The sequence below is a fragment of the Triticum aestivum genome, chromosome 2D, assembly GCF_018294505.1.
Source record: "Triticum aestivum cultivar Chinese Spring chromosome 2D, IWGSC CS RefSeq v2.1, whole genome shotgun sequence".
Lineage (NCBI taxonomy): Eukaryota > Viridiplantae > Streptophyta > Magnoliopsida > Poales > Poaceae > Triticum > Triticum aestivum.
Window position 1 is genome coordinate 193,334,754 of NC_057799.1, and position 20,303 is coordinate 193,355,056.

Below are 20,303 nucleotides of genomic sequence, written 5' to 3' on the forward strand. Positions count from 1 at the left end.
TCAGTATGTTTATGCATCCAAATGATTGAGATCACAACCAATATGATCCATGGGTGAACTTTAATTAACTAGGGTACATACTGGTAAATGGTGTTCAGTCGGAGGTACTTCTTGCTAAAATTAATGCTTGTACGAGTAAACTTTCGAGTACATAAGAGGCAGCACAGACAATCTGAACTTTGCTTGTAGGTTTATCCTCAAATAGTGGCCTCATGCCGAGGGAGGTTTGAGCAACTTGGCCACTACTTTCATCCAACTAGTTTACTGGCTCATCTTGGTCCTGTAGCTTGCCAAAATTCTACATTGCAGACTGGTAAATGGTGTTCACTCGGAGGTACTTCTTGCTAAAATTAATGCTTGTACGAGTAAACTTTCGAGTACATAAGAGGCAGCACAGACAATCTGAACTTTGCTTGTAGGTTTATCCTCAAATAGTGGCGTCGTGCCGAGGGAGGTTTGAGCAACTTGGCCACAACTTTCATCCAACTAGTTTACTGGATCATCTTGGTCCTGTATCTCGCCAAAATTCTACATTGCAGACGAGTAAGGAGGCGGTTGAGAAAATGAACCACCCAATTTTTTTTGTGCAGTTCAAGTGGAATGGAGCATCCCTGGCGTGCAGACTGATTAAGTGCCAGATGAATATACGCGCCAACCAACTTGTCTGTAATCTTTAGACTTCATGCCATACAGTTCGCTACCATATGTGCCGATAACCAAAAGGCACAAGTTGGGACCAACGACTGGACTGCGTTTTTCTGGGCTATGCACCAAGCAATATTTTTGGCGTTCACTCTCCTAATACTTGGAGTTTGACAATTGTTTGACGCCGGTTGATACTTGAATGAATATAGGCACTTCTTCTTGTCAACATCGATGCTTGTCTGAGTGAACTTTGGAGTACATAGCAGCAGCATAAGTACCTATCCATCTGATCTTTTTGTGCAGTTCTACTGAAATCACCCGATGTAATGATTTGCCTGCGAGTTCAGGCTCCAAGTTACTCCTTTATGAAATCGGCAAACAGTAGCACAATACAAAATTACCAATACATATGACAAGCACAATAATCAGGATAAAGACCAGTACCAACCTGTGTGAGGTAGCATATCAATTACTATTTCCTTTGACTGGAAGCCGAGATAAGCCAAGTGACTGACAGCAAAGGAAGAATGCAAGCCGAGATTAGCGACTAACAGGAAAGGAAGGAAGCTGTCGAGGCAATGAAGCACCCAAAGTTTTTGTGCAGTTCCACCAAAATCGAGCATCCCTGTTGGCACATATATTGAGAGAGTGAGATTACTGTAATAGTGGGACTAGTTGATGAAACATACACTAACAAATAGAAGCACCCACATTATCTTAATGGGTAAAGTTAGCATTCCCTCCCTGCTCCACCACATGATTCACCTCCATAGACAAACATACACACGTACATGATTCAGCATAGGGTGCTACTAAAGATTTTTTTAACTCCGACAGGAAAATTAGGCAGCAATAAATTAGTGGTACTTAAGTACTCCTAATTAATTAAGTGAGACAGCAGAAGTGGAAGGGCTACCTGGAGGATCGTCTCACATGTAAGGTAGTCATTGCCGGAGCCCTTGAATGGCCTCGACTGAGGCCTCTGGCTTCAGCAAGATCGCCTTGGCACTGTTTACTCTTCTTCTTCTTCTTCCTCTTCATGCTCTGTTTCTCATTCCCCTCACCAGTGGTGAAACCAAGTACATGATTGGCCTTATATTTCAGAATTGGTTTTGTCAGTGAGGGAGTACAAGTGTACTAGTAAAAAATAGCATTATTTTCTCATGGTAGTCGCAAAATAGAGATGAACACATGCATTAAATATCATTCTTACCTAAAGGAAGGTTATGGTGCCAATATGGATGATGAGGATTGGAACACAGATCTCCCTTTGTGCAGTTCCACCGAAATGAACCAACTGTTCCATTCTGACATTCCATTTAAACGTCACAAAAGTCACTTCTTTTAAGAAGAGTTTTGTGCAGTGCACCAAAAGGTCACAACAGCAACCAGGTGAAATGGATATCCCTGTTTGCACAAAAAGCTACAGAGGAAACAGTCAGAGTCTCAAACAATTACAGGCAAAAAAAATTGGCTAAACTTGTCATGGCATATAACAGTGGCATGGCTTCATTTATACCATGGGCATTAGATTAAGAACAACTAAATATTTGGTATAAGGGCATGGGACAGTGGGTGCACCAGCAGTCCAGCACCATGTACCTAAACAGGGGCATAAAGTGGTGATTCATAGTTTGTTGCCCCGAGAAACAAACATCCAAGAAACATATCTGGGTTGGTCCCATTTTTGTTCACTCTAGCCACCTACTCCTATGTGTGGATAGCAAATCTAGTCCTGGTGATACCACTGCGTACAGCGTTACCCCTATATTTCCCTTTTCGACCAAGAGACCGGTTGGATGACCAGTCTGTACTACTTTCACCCCCTTTCCTTCCTGTTTGTACCAAGTCCGATGTACTACATACTAAATTCCCCCACCCCCACTTTATTTCTTGTTTGAACCAAGTACAAGATTCGACTCCATGAAGTAGCTTTACCTCTAACAATAGAAGAAAAAAAGGTGACGTTGGACCATCCGATCGAGAGGGGCTGAGGGGTAGAAAATGATGCACATGCAGCGACGTAGCGAGCTGGGGAAGTAGAGCTAAGGCGGTTTCGAAGGAAGATATGCCTGAAGGTCGTCGGGATGTGGATAGGTGGGCGGCAGGAGGCCGGATCCGCCCACACTAGGGCAACGACGAAGGGATCGGAGGACCTCCCGCGCTGGCGCTCGGCCAGAGATAACGGTGCGGCCGGCAGTGGGTCTCCTCCCTCGCTGTCGACGACGGCCCAAACGCTGCCCCTCCTCCCCTTCACCGGCAGAGGGGGATACGTTCGGATCTGTAACCAGCGGTGAGGATAGAAAGATAGTGTTTTTTGAAGGGAGAAAGACAGTGTTACCACCCCTATCTTGTCTTAGATCTGGAGAGGATTAGAGTGTGTGAATAGAGCAACCCTAGCAAGCAAGCGCATAGGCTCGTAGTGGGGTAGTTTTCCTTTTTCACTCCATCAAAACAATCGTTTAAAATTGTGTACTACGTGCCAGGTCACCGTTTTTTTAGTTGTTGATTGTTTTTTGAGATAGGTACCCGCTTGTTCCAAGTGGTGTTATGGTGTGCCAGGTCGCACTTTGTATCGTTCAAGTCTGGTACAAGTCCCTCCATTAAATGAACAACCACCCCCTCGTAAAAATTGTGAGCAAGCCCACGGCTAAAATCGGAAACGTGGGTTGCCCCAACATGCATTATTATTTATATTTTCTACTCCCTCCGTTCCTAAATATAAGTCTTTTTTATTAGCCACACCTAAGACAAGAATTTTTTTATTAGCAGTGAACCCCACATGTCATAGACACAAAAAGTGTGGCAAGATTCCCTTAGGCAAGCCAAAGTGTGTCTAACAATTTGAGCAACTCAAGTTAGGCAAGTGTGGGAAAAATAATGTAGCAACATAAGACAAACATAGTCACAATCCAAACAGCCCCGTAATTTTTTGTGACATGCATGAAAATTTGGTTAGTTAAATTTATAGTGAAAATTTGGCAAGGTGCATCAAATCAACACATGCAAGTATCAAAAGGGAAGTCACGGCATGCATGCATGTGTTGTACTCCCTCCGTTTCCAAATATAAGTCTTTTTAGAGATTGCAACAAGTGACTACATACGAAGCAAAATATGTCTACATACATCTGTATGTAGTAGTCCATTTGAAATGTGTAAAAAGACTTATATGGAGTGCAGTGCTTTGATGTGTCGCGTCAACTCGTGCAAGACCGAGAAGTTTGGCTAAGCTCTGTCCCATGCGGACTAAGCTCCGGTGCCTTAACTGCACATGCCTTTGGCTGCATGACAGGTGGGCCAACCACCTGTTGGGCCCACCTGTCATAGACGCAAAGGCAGGAGCAGTAAGTCAATGAAGCTGCGTCCCTCCCTCGCGCATGAGCGTGGTGGCTGGCAGGACTAGTAGGAGCTTTCGCTACCGCTTCTTGACGGCGGCGAACTTGCGGATGGAGTTGACCATCATGTCATCCATGCGAGAGGCGAAGCCGTTGTCGGCGAGGGCTACGACGCCGGCGGTCGCCAGCACCGTCTGGAAATGCTGCGCGGTGCGGGGCCGCAGGCCGGCGCCTTGGATGATTTGGCACAGCCGACTGCCGCTCGCGACCATCGCCTCCTGTTGGAAATATGCCCTAGAGGCAATAATAAAATGGTTATTATTGTATTTCCTTGTTCATGATAATTGTCTATTGTTCATGCTATAATTGTATTAACTGGAAACCGTAATACATGTGTGAATACATAGACCACAACATGTCCCTAGTAAGCCTCTAGTTGACTAGCTCATTGATCAATAGATGGTTATGGTTTCCTGACCATGGACATTGGATGTCATTGATAACGGGATCACATCATTAGGAGAATGATGTGATGGACAAGACCCAATCCTAAGCATAGCACAAGATCGTGTAGTTCGTTTGCTAAGAGCTTTTCTAATGTCAAGTATCATTTGCTTAGACCATGAGATTGTGCAACTCCCGGATACCGTAGGAATGCTTTGGGTGTACCAAACATCACAACGTAACTGGGTGGCTATAAAGGTACACTACAGGTATCTCCAAAAGTATCTGTTGGGTTGGCATGAATCGAGACTGGGATTTGTCACTCCGTATGATGGAGAGGTATCTCTGGGCCCACTCGGTAATGCATCATCATAATGAGCTCAATGTGACTAATGAGTTAGCCACGTGATCATGCATTACGGAACGAGTAAAGAGACTTGCCGGTAACGAGATTGAACGAGGTATTGGGATACCGACGATCGAATCTCGGGCAAGTAACATACCGATAGACAAAGGGAATTGAATACGGGTTTGATTCCCCGACATCGTGGTTCATCCGATGAGATCATCGTGGAACATGTGGGAGCCAATATGGGTATCCAGATCCCGCTATTGGTTATTGGCCGGAGAGGTGTCTCGGTCATGTCTGCATGGTTCCCGAACCCGTAGGGTCTACACACTTAAGGTTCGGTGATGCTAGAGTTGTTATGGGAAATAGAATGTGGTTACCGAAGGTTGTTCGGAGTCCCGGATGAGATCCCGGACATGACGAGGAACTCCGGAGTGGTCCGGAGGTGAAGATCGATATATTGGACGAAGGGTATTGGAGTCCGGAAGTGTTCCGGGGGTACCAGGCTATGGCCAGCATGACCGAAAGGTGTTTCAGGAGCCCCGGTAAGTGTTGGAGGGCCTCATGGGCCAAAGGGGAAGGGGCAAACCAGCCCACTAAGGGGTGGTGCGCCCCCCACACCCTTTCCCACGTTACTTGGGGAGGTGGGCGCCTCCACCTGGCTTGGGAGGCAAGCCTCCACCTGCTTGGCTTGGGGGGCAAGTCTCCCTAGGATTTTCCCTAGGGAGATCCAATCTGCTTGGCCGCCGCCCCCTAGGGGAAACCCTAGGGCGCCTCCCCCTCTCCCCTTGCCCCTATATATAGTGGAGGGGTGGGAGGGCAGCCGCACCTCTTCCCTGGCGCAGCCCTGTCCTCCTCCAACTCCTCCTCCTCCTCCTCCGTAGTGCTTAGCAAAGCTCTGCCGGAGAACCACGAGCTCCATTGCCACCATGCCGTCGTGCTGCTGGAGTTCTCCCTCAACTTCTCCTCTCCCCTTGCTGGATCAAGAAGGAGGAGACGTCCCCGGGCTGTACGTGTGTTGAACGTGGAGGCGCCGTCCGTTTGGCGCTAGATCGGATCTTCCGCGATTTGAATCGCCGCGAGTACGACTCCATCAACCGCGTTCTTGTAACGCTTCCGCTTAGCGATCTTCAAGGGTATGAAGATGCACTCCCTCTCTCTCATTGCTAGCATCTCCTAGATTGATCTTGGTGACACATAGGAAAATTTTGAATTATTGCTACGTTACCCAACACCTCCATAGGTGCTTCTGGCTCCTGGTCACTTGGTCTTGGATTGGAGTGAGCAGTGTTGCGTAGAGACTAAGGAGTAGATGGATTGGAGTGCTGGGGCGCCTTTATATGAGAATCCAAACTCTGTTGCATTCACATCGTGCTGGCTCTATTCTGCTTCTCCAATTAATTCCCTCTGCATGTAGAGTAATTTGAGGATGCATCATTGACCATTCAACGTCTCGGGAACCGCTACCCTCTCCCTCCTTGGCATTGAAGCACCTATGGAGGCGACTGCCGCTCGCGTCTATCGCGTGTCAGGAGATGTTCCCGTCGACGACGAGGTGCCTATGGTGACTTCGTAAATTTCAAGATGACAGTACTAGTATACTCAATATTGTGCACCGCGACCAAGGTCGAGAGGAAAATGAGAGAACTACGTATTTATTTATGGTGTAGATTCAGTCATTTTCCTCTATATGTACTCCGTCTCGGTGTAGTCTAGTCACTTGTTGAAATCTCTAGAAAGGCAAATACTCCTTTCTGGTTTACAAGGCTATACTAGCAAGTAGTACTACAATAGTGGGCTCACATAGCAATTTTGTCTCATGCAAGAGCCTGGCTATATGCGTGCTCCAAGGTTCACAACTGCCATGTTCGGGTTGCACCTGGCTCTTCGCCTCGTCAAGAAGACGAACAATGATGTTACTACTACTGCTTCTACAATATCGAATCCACTGCTGCATGTCCGTCCACCGCGAGCGGGAGGGATAAGCAAAAGCCTGTCCTCGTCTGCGAGCCACCGCGCGCATGGGCGAGGGAGAAGGCGTGTAGTAGTAAAATCAAGCTTCTCCTCGTTGTACGAGTTGACGCGACACATCATAGCACTGGCCCCACATGGTTGCCTCTAAACTTGGCTGAAAGACCTGCAGTGTACAATACTCCATTTGCTGCAACCTCTAACATTTACCCCACCACAAATTAAAATATATATTCCTGTCTTGACCAGATGAGTGTGCAAACTAGAATCACCAGGATTACAGGTAGGGCGAGAAGATTATTTTAACCAAAAAATATAGCATGGAGCCGACCCCAACGATTTTAAGCTTACAGGCACGGTACACGCTATCCTAGACTACTGTACACATGAAACTGCCACACGAGCGTCTGGGCTGCGCTTGGCTCTTCGCCTCTTCGGGAAGTTGAACAATGGCCCCGTTTGGATACTCTAACTCAGTTAGAGGTTAGAGTTAGATTCTAACCCTGAACTAACTCTAACCAAAAAGGTGTTTGGATAGCAGGGTTAGATGGAGCGTGGATACGGCAAGGCGCCTTCACGGGCGGTGCGAGAGGGAGGGAGGGAGAGGACAAGAAGCTTCGAGGAAGTGAGGAGGGATCCGCCTCGAGGAAGTGCCATCTGACACCGATTGAATTGCTGCATGTCCACCGCGTGCGGTAGGGAGAGCGTGTAGCGAACGAAATCTTCTCCTAGTCCTACCAGCCACCACGCTCACGGGCGAGGGGACGCAGCTTCATTGACTTACTGCTCCTGCCTTTGCGTCCATGACAGGTGGACCCAACAGGTCGGTGGCCCACCTGTTATGCAGCCAAAGGCAGGTGCGGTTAAGGCGAGAGGGCGTTGTCGTAATCAAACTTCTCGGTCTTGTACGAGTTGACGCGACACATCAAAGCACTGCACTCGATATATTTCAATAATTTGCGTTTACCGATGCATTAATTACAACACATGCATGCATGCCGTGACTGTCCTTTTGATACTTGCATGTGTTGATTTAATGCACCTTGAAGTAGTATGCATATGTGATGGTAAAGCTTTGTAATGCCCTGGCCCTAATAAAGCGAGAGATGGTTGTGCACGAGGAGGGTGAGATCATGCAGACGGAACAGGACCCGACGATGGAGCTCTCTATGGTCTCGATGGACCTCACCTTGCTCCACTGCCCCTTGTTCCTCCACCCCTTGAAGCCTCCAGTGTATGAGGTTCGAATACACCTCGTCCGTTCGGCTGATCGAGCAAGGTGCGGGTTTCTTGATTGATGTGTTGTTCGATTGATTTGTGCAGTGCAAGGGAGGGCACCTGGCTTGCGCGGACTGCCGCGTCAAGCACCCTGGGAACCAGCGGCAGTGCCAGAAGTGCGAGCGCGGTGGTGGCTTCGACGTGCAGAACATGGTGGTGGACGCCATCCTCTCCTCAGTGAGGGTGGAGTGCCGCACGAAGGCTGTGGGCTCTACGTCACTTACCACAAGCTCGCCGATCACCAGAGCGTGTGTCCGCTCGCGCCCTGCAAATGCCCCATGCCCGTCTGCGGCTACGAAGGCCCGCCGCCGGTGCTCTCCCAGCACATCAGCACCGTGCATCCCATGCCCGTGCACATGATCCATTACGGCAAGGCGCTCCAGCTGCAAGTGCCACTGTCGGAGCCACAACTCTTGCTGTTCACGGAGGGGGACGGCCGCGCGTTTTTCTTGGTCGGCGGCGTGCTCGACATTAGCGCGCCTATCGCCGTGTCGGTCGTCTGCATCAGAGCGGGGGCGTCTCCACTGCCGCACTACGTGGCCAAGCTGTGGGCGAACGGCCCGACGGGGGAGCCCAAAGGCAGGACCGACGCCGTCAAGGTGGAAATGGAGGTGACAAGCAGCAGGGATCCCGGCGACGTCGCCGTGCAGGAGCTGACCTTCTTCACAGTTCCGCCCAAGCTGCTGGCCGGGGCTAAGCTGGTGTCCCTCCACATTTAGATTGACAAGCTCACGTCCTAAATGATTCTACAGTGTCTTCTGTTTATCTTAGTAATATGCTAATATAGGGGTTAGCTCGGTCTACTTTAGCTTAAGAGATGGTGGGTTTTGGTGGCGATGCAGCAATTACCTCGACATCAGATCAGCAGTGAAAGTAATTTCGAATAGTCGAATGGATATTTTGTGTCTGTTGGATATAAAGATACTTTGGGTAAGAAGTAACAACTTATATGATTTTTTTTCGAAACGGACCAGCGATACTAGTATAATTTTTGTTGACATGCACTAATATTTTCGAAATGGACGTCGGGCTGTAGCTAGAAGGGCGGTTGGGACGTGGCATCGGCCCATACCACGGTGACCCCCCATTGGGACGCACCGACTGTGGATTTTCTCCCTCGCCAATGTCGACCGCGTCTACGCAGAACATTGTTCCCTTCCCCCAGCTGCGGGATCAGGCCGGATATGTGACCAGCAGTGTGGCCACCGTCGTTCTATGCTTATGAAGAGAGCAACCCAAGCAAGCAAGCTTGTAGCTTAGGCTCCTGCTAGTGTGTATATATATAGTGGTTTTCTTTTTCTCTCCATATCAACCATTTTATATTGCGTATGTGTCATTGAAGAGTGAAATGATGGTTGCTTCTTCCGACTAACTTACTGTGTGATTTGACTGCTCCTTTAGTGGCCCCTACACGTACTCCCCTTACGTGTATGCAACAGTCACACGTACACATGGATGCAAAAATGCACGCGACGCCCTATTGCATGCATGTCCGAGCACACGACGGAACACACACGGTCACGCTCAAGTGCTCAACCTACACGTGCATGCACACACATACTCAGACAGGGTGAGCTAGTGACCGTATAAACACCGGAAAATGTATATATTGAGCGCAATGAGCGTATTATGAAGTCCACTGACCGTATTTTTACAAATATACAGTGACAGACAGTGTATTTATCTCGTTTGAAATTAAGCCATATTAACCGGAGAGGAGGCAGTATGGACTAGCATTACTTTGATGTGTCCCGTCAACTTGCCGAACGAGGAGAAGCTTGCGCGCGGTGGCTCGCAGGACAAGGAGAAACTTTTGACTAATGCAAGCTGTCCTTCGCTCAGGCGGTGGACGTGCAACAGTTAATTTGGTGTCAGATTGCCAGAAGCATACACTATACTAATAGTACTATCATTGTTGCACTTCCCGAAGAGGCGAACAGCCAAGCGCAAAGTTTACTAGTACTAGTACTACTACTATAGTCTATAGAGGTATGTACTACTATACTAGCACTAGGAACCGAATGGAGGAGCATATGCACTCTTATTATATTTTTAAAATGTGGTAAAGCAATCTTCAACACATTTGGTTCTATTCGAGGGTTCTCGCATGTGATAATGGAAGTTGATTGCATGGAACACTCGCCACAATTCTCGCTTAATTCTGGCTCATATCCTGTTACAAATAGGAGCGCTCGGTAATATTTCCTCTTTTTTTGTTATTCAGCATGTAAACAGGTCAGCAAACCTTGCGGCGCATCTTTGTGCGAACCGTGCTTGCTGCACTTTGAATGTGGCCGAGAGCTGGCTTGATGAAACACCTCGCTTCCTACTTCTTTTTTTGTGGGGTACCTCGCTTCCTAATGACCAGTGTCTTGGCTGATCGTCCTAAGAATGCTTATATATGAATAAAGCTCTCTCATTTACCCACAAAAAAAGATTAAGCCATATTAACCGGAAAGGAGGGAGTATGGACTAGCACTACTTGTTGGTGTGTCCCGTCAACTCGCAGAACGAGGAGAAGCTTGCAGGACAAGGTGAAGCTCGCTTACGCCTTTTGACTAATGCAACGTACCCTCGCCCAGGCGGTGGACATGCATCAGTTCATTTGGTGTCAGATTGCCAGAGGCATACACTGTAGTACCGAACATGCAGAGTACCATCATTGTGTGACTTCACGAAGAGGCGAAGAGCCAAGCGCAAGGTTTAGTAGTACGAGTAGTACTACTACTAGAACCGCATGGTGGAGCCTCTGTACTCTTATTTTTCTTAATCTCTGATAAAGTACACATTTATTCCGGAGAAGGGCGGAAAACGGCAGCCCAACATGTAATGATGATATCGATCAACCATGCTCGAATATATCTTGGCCTCCGTGCGAGCCCGTCTGTGTGTTCTCGCTCCTCGTCTCTCTCAAGGAACGGCGGGTTGGCCATTTTGCCGTCAATTGAGATCGGTTTGCTCACACTCCGGTCCCACATGTCAGTGATATGCCAAGAGGAGGTGCGTTGACCGACTGGCCATACGCGTACTTGGTTTTGCACCTTCATACTACTCCTCCCTCCGTCACAGTTTACAGGGCGCGCTTCATTATGATGCATTTCTCTCAATGCATTTCCACCACCAGAGAGACTTTAGACGCGTTTGGTTTAATGCTCAATTAATTAGGGCGTGGTAACCGCAATTTTCTCTCGATGTAGTACTACGGAGTGGAGTAAGTGCATGCATGTGTGTACCCGGGGTGGAAGCACTGCATGCATGTGTGTACGCATTATTTCCTCTAGTAATAGACGCCGTGCTATAACTACCAATGCTATTTTTCAGGCCGATCGCTAGTCGCCTTGGTCCCAGAGATTTTCTCTTTTTCTGAAGCGCGCTCTATAAACAGTGACGGATGGAGTAGTATGAGCGGATTCAAAGAAGAGCGTATTGATGGTTGCTTCTTCCGAGCAACTTACAGTGGGAAAGGTGGGGCTTATGATTTGACTGCTCATTACTCACTATTAATGCGGCGCAACGACCGGTCTGAGTCTCCCATGCGGCTGTGCACTACCCCCTCGGTTCTTAAATATACTCCGGAGTATTTGTCTTTCTAGAGATTTCAACGAGTGACTACTCAAATATTTGTCTTTTTAGAGATTCAAATGGACTACTACATACGGATGTATATAGACATATTTTAGAGTGTAGATTCACTCATTTTGCTCCGTATGTAGTCACTTGTTGAAATCTCTAGAAAGACAAATATTTAGGAACGGAGGGAGTACACATACGAAGCAAAATGAGTGAATCTACACTCTAAAATATGCCCATTTGAAATTTGTAAAAAGACAAATATTGTTGATGACAGTTGCGACGACAAAAAAGAAGCATATTCCTTGTCCTAAGGGAAGATAACAACACGGTTGTGTTTGTCTAAAACGGTGTGAGGACGAGATTGCAATATGGAAAGTACGCCGGACGAGCTACGTTTTGTGCAAAGAACTATGGAAGATCCACATGCAGCGACGTGGGAAGACGGGCAGTGGAGCAAGGCCGGAGGGGATACCTGGAGGTCGTCGGGATGTAACTAGGTGAGCGGCGGCGGGCGGAATCTGCCCATACTGCGGCAGCGAGCAGGTGGCGTAGGCCCTACCGCGCCGGAGCTTGGTCAGAGAGAACGGCGTGTACCGCAGATCGGGACGTGCTGCCTCGGCGCCGTCGAACGGAGAAACGATGCACGTCCTCCCTTTCCGCCGGCGGACGGGATGCGGCCGGATCAGTGACCAACGGTGAGAGAGAGAGAGGCCACCGCAGCCTTGTGTGAGATACTCTGAAGAGAGACAAACCAGGCAGGGAGGCTCCATTGTATATAGTGGAGCGGACTACCTTTTTCTCCATAAAAATCGTTTTATATTCTGTGTACGTGCCATTGAGCGATATAACTTTATTTAAAAATAACGCGCCAACGCATCAAGTCGAACTTTGTTTCGTGCACGCGTGGTACACGACCTCCGTAGGTAAACAACCGCTACACGCGTTCAAATTAGCACGTGGGCTGCCATTTCGTACAGAAATGAGCTCCACCGTGTACCCGCGCGGGTGTGGCTGGGCACGAAGCGTGAGTACGTGCACGGTGCACCTATTCTCTTCTTGTATACGTACACCACCTACGTGGGGTTGTGTGAGAGAGATACAAACGTAGAGAGATATAGTGTGTGGGTTCGTGAGAGTTTTTTAGGGGAGGGGGGGGGTCAATCAAAAAATGTAACATATGCAATGTGTGTGAAATAGAGTCCTGGATATATCATATATATAGAGGGGGCGATCCACGAGAAGAGAGTGGAGGTATCATCGACTTGAGGTGTCCATAGAATCGAAGAGAGGGATGATGTGTGTGTGTGTGCGCGCGCGGTCGATAAAGAGTGCCATCGAATTTGTGTGTGCCCACGTCAAAGATATAGAGTGGCTGGCCTACTAGAACGAGAGAGGGGACAGGTGCGGTTTGTCTCTGTGGCATGGATACCTACCTACAACGCTCGACTATCGGTGTGTGGTGGGGGGGGGAGGGAGGCCTAATTAACTATAGAGGTACAATGGCTGGTATATGTGTGGAGGAGGAGAGAGGCCTACCTCATGTATTAAGGGAGATCGATCTACCTCATGTATTAAGGGAGATCGATCGGCATCCATGCATATGTGTAGGAGAGGAATAAGGTTGGGAGAGAGACAGAGCTAGAGTGTTGGAGGGGGTGGTAGTGGAGTTGCTTCTAACAAATGGTGGGATAGGCTTGCTAGACAACCGGAGGGCACGCCTGCAATATCAATAAGAGAGGGGATGGCTGCCTGTCTGTGCACGTGCGTGTGAGAGACGGGTCAGGAGGCATGCACGAATGATGAGGGGGGAACGATATGGCTGTGGTAAGCAGACATAACTACATAGGAAGATCAATCGTCCTTTGTCAGAGAAAGGAGAGACATAACTTGTGAGGTACGTCGATCGATGGGGGGGGAATAGTTAAAGTCGACCTAGGTATATGTTGGGAGATCGATCGGTATACATGCATGTGTGTGTTAGAAGCAAATGAGGCACGGGGAGAAGGATAGAGAGAGAGGGATGCATCTAGGAGGTGGTGCGAGAGTCATACTATATCGAGGGGGAAGGAGTGTGCGAGTACGAGATCGATGAAAAGAGTGGTGGGAGTGAGGCATGGACGGTGATAAGAGAAGAGGGGAAGCTTGTGTTTGTGCTAGGCACACCTGGCTAGAGAGGCATATCGATCGATGTGTGCCGTAAAGAAGGAGCTGGGGGGCCTACACACACCGTGGGTGAACGACCTAAAGTGAAAAGACGAATTTGCGCGATGGAGCTAGAGAATGCTGAGGGAGGGTGAGAGGGATGCGGGCGTCTGCATGCACGAGAGAAAGTTAGCGCTAGCTAGCTACAAAGATAAGAGGATTGTGTGGGTGTAAAAGACGAATAGAGATCATACTTCATTATAAAAAGCGAATTCGGATATTTGAAGAATTTATCATAGTGTTTTAAACCGACGCATGTGTGAATATATATAACGGTGATACACATGGTGTGGTTATGAACATGTTATACTACATATAATATATTTTATCTCTACTCTTATAAAAAACGGAGTTGTTGATGATGGTGCCATCCTGCAATATAGGCCGTCCGATTTATATCTGACGGATAGGAAGGAAACTATGGCAATTTTGAAAAAAGATACCCACACCCCTCTCCATATTTGCAAATTAGGCCTCCCCTTGATCATGTTGATGTTCTGTGGAACGCATGGGCATCTTGCTAGTACTACGTATAACATATAGAACATTGATCATAATTTGGGCTAATGTGTGGCTTTTGCAGCTCAGGTCTAAATACTTGTCATAATGTAGGGGGCGGGGCACTATACTATGTGTGATAAACACGGTGTACACGTATGGAACATGGTTTAGATTATGAATATATAGTTAGTACATCAAATGTACTATTATTTGGAATCAACATCAAGTGTATTCAAAAAATAGAATTCGAGTTCATGTAGTACACATAGTTCATATCTATCTCTATAGTAATCATGTGGTGTGTTATTAAGGTAATACACGAATGATGGTTGAAGTTGGCAACAATCATGATTGTAGATTCTTATTGAAATAGAGAAACGAATTCAAATTCAGTTCGAATTGCAGCGGTAGTATAGACATTTGGAATGCACTAAAATGTTGGTATGAGTAGGTTACATGCATTATACAGCAAGCGAAAAAATTTAATTGGACATAACATGGATTCATACTCCCTCCTTCCATCTATATAGGGCGTAATGCATTTTTTAAGACCGCCTTTGACTATTGACAAGATTAATAGTACATGACATGCACAATGTGAAAATTATATCATTGAAAGAACCTTTCACAGACGAATTTAACGGTGTGCTTTGTGTTAGTTGCATGTCATATATTATTGCTCTAATATTTGGTCAAAGTTAGCACCGAAAAACGCATTAGGCCCTATATAGATGGAAGGAGGGAGTAGCTTTGAATAGCATTTTTATAGTAAAACGGGGCAAGACTCTCTCTTTGTGTGGTGTGAATAGTTTTATTTTTTCGTTTTCTTTTTGGTTGAGGGAAGTGCGAATTGATTTGGTACGTACAAGTACAATATTACACGTTAGGCTTGTCCCTAAAATTCAACCCGTGCCTTGTTATATCCCGAAAATTCAGATATCGTGCTCCCAAAACTGGCGCCTTCACAACCCGCGCCTTGCTATCCCGAAATTACAACGCGCGCGAAAACTCCCTCCAGCTGCCAAATCCCGACACGCGAAATCCCCCTTCTAACCCTGAGCCGAAAGGGCCGCTAGTTCAAATCGGTGGGGGGTACTTTTGTAACACACCCTACATTTTGGACAAGCGCGTCCCTAAGTCATGGTTCACCCCCTCCCATCGCCTCCTTTTTGCCATTCGAAATCCCAGGCCGCCATAACCTCTCCGCTCCAGCCGCGAAACCCCACCCTCCTCCATCGGCCACCTCACCACTGCCCAGCCGGAGCCTCTTCCCCGACGATGTCGTCCACCGCAACAGCTCGACGTCCCTCGTCCACCTCCCCGGATGAGGATCCATCGTCCATCTCGTCATCCCGCCGGTTCAGCCGCCTCGTCCTCCACCTCCAAGGAGCTGCTCTGATGATCGCCTCGTCTATCGCGGCTGCTCCATCCCCACAGCACCGCCTTAACCTGCTCCACCGGAACCGCAACATCCTCACCGACTCCTCGGATGAAGCCGAGGCCTACTCGGCGCCACCAAAGAGGTTGTACACTCATCGCATCGCACCTTCTCCTTAGCTCGACCTCCTGACACCGACGGTGCTCCATCCTGCACCCCCATGGAGCGGCTACCTTGAAGCCAGCGCCGCGGGCGACATCTCCACGGCGGCTCTCCCCCAGTGCGAGGCCCCTTCAGTGGCGGCGTCCATACCAGCCGGATCTGCTACTGCTGCTCCGGCTCTCGCTCGCTTGCTCACGCTGCTGCTGCTGCTGCTCCGGCTCTCGCTCGATCGCTCGCTCGCCCAGCTGCTGCTGCTCCGGCTCTCGCTCGCTCGCTCGCGCTGCTGCTACTGCTCTCCCCCTCGCTCGTGCTGCTGTTCTGCTCCGATTTAGCTACACTTCAGTCGACTGAATCGACTTTTGGGTCAGTCGATTTTCAGGGGGTGGGGGGCTCGCCGGAGTTAAGGAAGAACCACCCGCAGCGGGGGCGGGGCTCGCCGGAGAGGTACCCCACTATCTATCTTAGGGTTCAGGGTGGGGGCGGGGGCCTATAGGGCTGGCCGGGGCGGCGGCGGACCGGCGGTGGGGAGTTGTTTCGGGGCAGCGAGGCGGCGCTGGGGCCGGCGGTTCGACCGGTGGTGGCTGGCAGCTCAGGGGGTGCAGGTTGAAGATGAACTGCAGGCCCTCCCTAAACTACATGTCAAGTGCCTCTCTGCTACCATTGCGTTCAGTTTCGACAGTAACATTCAGATTCCACAGTAAATTTCAGTTTCGACAGTTAAGTTCAGAGTCAACAGTTTTTACCTCATCTGTTGTAGTCAGGTGGTTTTTGGTGATGTAAATTTTACATCTATTTTACATCATCTATTGGAGATGCTATTAGAATCCCACTTGAGATTGACGATGTCTGTCTTGTGCTGCTTCAGCCTTGACGTCTTACGGCTCACCGGGGCTGCTCCAACGACAGAACGATCCATCACAACAGAGCAGTGCCCTGGACGCCGTCTACAGATTCCTCAGATCTTCCTCCACACCTCCGACAGCCACCTCTGCCTCAACTGCTTCAGCGACCAACCCAATGATGCTGAGGTCGACACGGCTACGGCAAAGAGGTTGTACACTTGTTGCATCACTTATTACTATACATTCATGTCGATCCATTAGGGCTATTTTGGTTCAACGGAAAAACATAGCAATAGGGAATTTTCCAATGGCACTCTACTATTCAATTATTCATGCATTTTGTTGAAAGGAATGAAGCAAAACATCCACCTGGACCTACTTTTCAAAATCCTATGCATGAAAACAAGACCAAGTGCATTAGTGGCAGAATAACATTCTAACTGTACACGCTTTCATATGGTTTCACTTTATTTTGGCCATGTTTCTTTGCATTCCTCTGCTCTTCCAATTCCTGTAAACCAAACACTCAAGTTGACAGAAATCCTGTGTTTACAAATGCTCTGTTTACCATGTGCATTCCTATCCTATTCCGGTGTTTTTCCTATCCCTGCGTTTTTAGAATCATGCAAGCCAAATGAGCCCTTACAGAATTACTTCAGTTACAGGTAGGTGTCGAAGGGAACTTTGTGTGGTTTGTCCTGCTCCTGCCGCGACGTCGTCCACCTCAACTGAGCTGCTCCATCGACAGAAACATCCACCAAACCAGACATCACGACTCCTGACCGTCTTTCGCCGCCTCAGATCTCCTTCCCTGCCGCCGGCACCCACCGCAACGGCATCACCATCATCGACTCAGCAGATGAACCTGAGGAGTACACGGGTCCACAAGAGAGGTCGCACTCTTTTGTTTCTGCTTATGTTATGCATTGCTTAAAATTACCTGCTACTTTATCGTCCTGTTCACCTCTTGGACTCCAAGTCAGGTCCAAATTAATGTTCAAACTTGAGTTCTAAATTAGTTGTGGGGCACATATCGAGGAAGCAATGAATAGTATCTCTGTCTAATATCTGGTTCACCTAGGGTATGCCTATGTTGTTCATCTTGGGTGGGAAACAAATAGTAAAGCAATCATCATCTGTCTTTTTATTAAATTAAAGCAATCATCAGCCTGCTATCATTATTTTTGGATCCATCCACTGGTTGTTACCATCACTCTAAATTTCTGCATGCTCTCCTTACATAATCTCACCATATTTTTTCGTATGCATGTCAGATATTGTACACAGTCATGCTGAACATGTAGAGAAAAAGAGAAGAGTTTTGCGCGGCAATACAATGTCATGCAGACATCGCTCCATGGTGGGTTCAATGGCAAACCCTCCCCACCCCTCTCCAGATTGTAATCCAGAGGAAGATATCTGTTCTGAGGCGGATTCAGACGCCGCTGACCACTCCTATTTACCCCCCAAGGTGTTTGCTCTACCTTGGCATGATGATGTTAGTCATATCATGCATATGTTGCCTTGCAGTGCCTACTTTTGACATCATATATGTCATCTGCTTAGTTTAGACATGTTCTGTAATGCCACCTGTTTAGTTTCTATATCATATATGGGAATTGTGCAGTCTCATGTCTTTTAGCCAGCCATAATATACGTGAAATGTGCAATGCCATCCTGTTTAACCAGGCATCATATATTTGAATGATATCTTGCCCATCCTTTTCTTCATTACATTTCCATTTGTCGACAATGTTTGTACATTAAACTACTCTTCCTGTGAATCAGCCATTTGGGTGGGAGATTGAAAAATCTGGAGTGAAAACAAGGCCTTCAGAGCAGACAGTGCTACCTGTCGAAGCAGATCTCTTGTTGGGTCCCGATAGCTCCTCAGAGATGGATTCAGAGACAGATGACCAGTCCTATTCCCCCACCGAGGTGTATGCTCTAACTTGGCACGGTTATACTGCTCATATCATGCATATGGTGTCTTGCATTGCATAGATTAGACATCATATACACAATATTCAACACCATGTTCTTAGTTCAGACATCATATCTAATGCCCTCTGTTTAGCATATAAATCACATATGTGAATTAAATGATGCGATCCTGATTACTTAGATAACATGTAGGTGAATTATGTCATGCGATCCTGTTTAGTTATTCATCATATCTTTGAATTATGTTATGCTATGCTATCCAGTTTAGATAGACATCATATATGTGAAATTATGTCATGCTATCCGTTTTAGTTAAACAATATACATGTCAACTATTTCATGCCCTCTTTTTTCCACACTATCTATTGCATCTGTCTCTCATACAATGTCTGTACATTCAACTATGTTTCCTGTTTATCAGCCATTTGAATTGGAGCGGGTGATGCCAGCATCTAGCGGACTAAAAACACGGTCTTCAAATAAAACAGTGCTACCTCTTGGTGGAGATAGCACCCCGGTTGTACATGCACGAGAACCAGCCCTACCACACATAACCCAAACTCTCGCAGATTGTACCCCTACTGCGATGGACAGAGAACCAGCTTCACCCAATCTAACCCCAACCCCAGCAGATAGTAACCCAGTTCCTGTTGACACAGCACCATCTCCACCACAGAGCTCCCAAACAAGAGCAGTTAGTAAGGCAGCTCCAGTGCCCAAAGGGCCAGTACTACCACGGCGAACCCCAACTCCACCAGTTAGTACGCCTATTCCTGTGGAGGAAGCACAACCAGCTAGTCGTAGTTTAGCATCTATCGCATTTGATGTTGTTAAATCGTATGTGCGTATCTTCCCATCTTGGAAATATTATACTGAAGATGAAGGAAAATGCCAGTTGCAGGTGTTTGTCCAGGAGTTATGTGTAAGTAATGTTATTCATGGCAATTACTTTGCTTTGTCCCATACATCCTACCTCCATGATGGTTATAATACAACAAATTTTCCCATTTTTCTCTATAGAGAAGGACCGATTTGGAAACTCAGGATGAGGTAACCTGTGCTAATACCTCTGCTATCTTCAAGAATGCTTGGTGGCAGTATCGGAATTACCTGAAGAAAATGTACTTCACCGGCAAAGAAACTCATCAAATTCCCTTACGTTCTCCTGAGACACATTTACTGGACGATGACTGGGAATGCCTTGTTCTGTACTGGTCCCGAACCAAGAATGTGGTAAGGTCTATGAGCTCATTTTCTATTTTTAAGTACTATATTCTTGCGTCTTACTGTACTCTGTTCATGTAGAACAAGTGCCTAAACCTGAAGAACAACTGTTCTAATTTAAGATTCCATTGCTATCATAGTTCAAAAAAGCGCTAGGCCTTAATTGTGCGTTTTGCCACCGCCTTGCGCTTTACTGACCAAAGCATATGCTTATGTGCACTTCTGCACAGGTTAAGCGTAGTTATGCGCAATGCGTTTCGCCAACGCCTAGAGCCTAGGCGTGCCTTTGTAAACTATGATTGCTATCGTGCATACTGCTTTGCTCTTGTATCACTGTATTTACTCATACAAACTTATTTTTAAATTGAAGGATCCAACCGAAACTGCAATGGCACAACAGGTATGTTCACACATGTTTCTTTAACAGGCTTGCTCTTATCAATAGCTCTGTTGA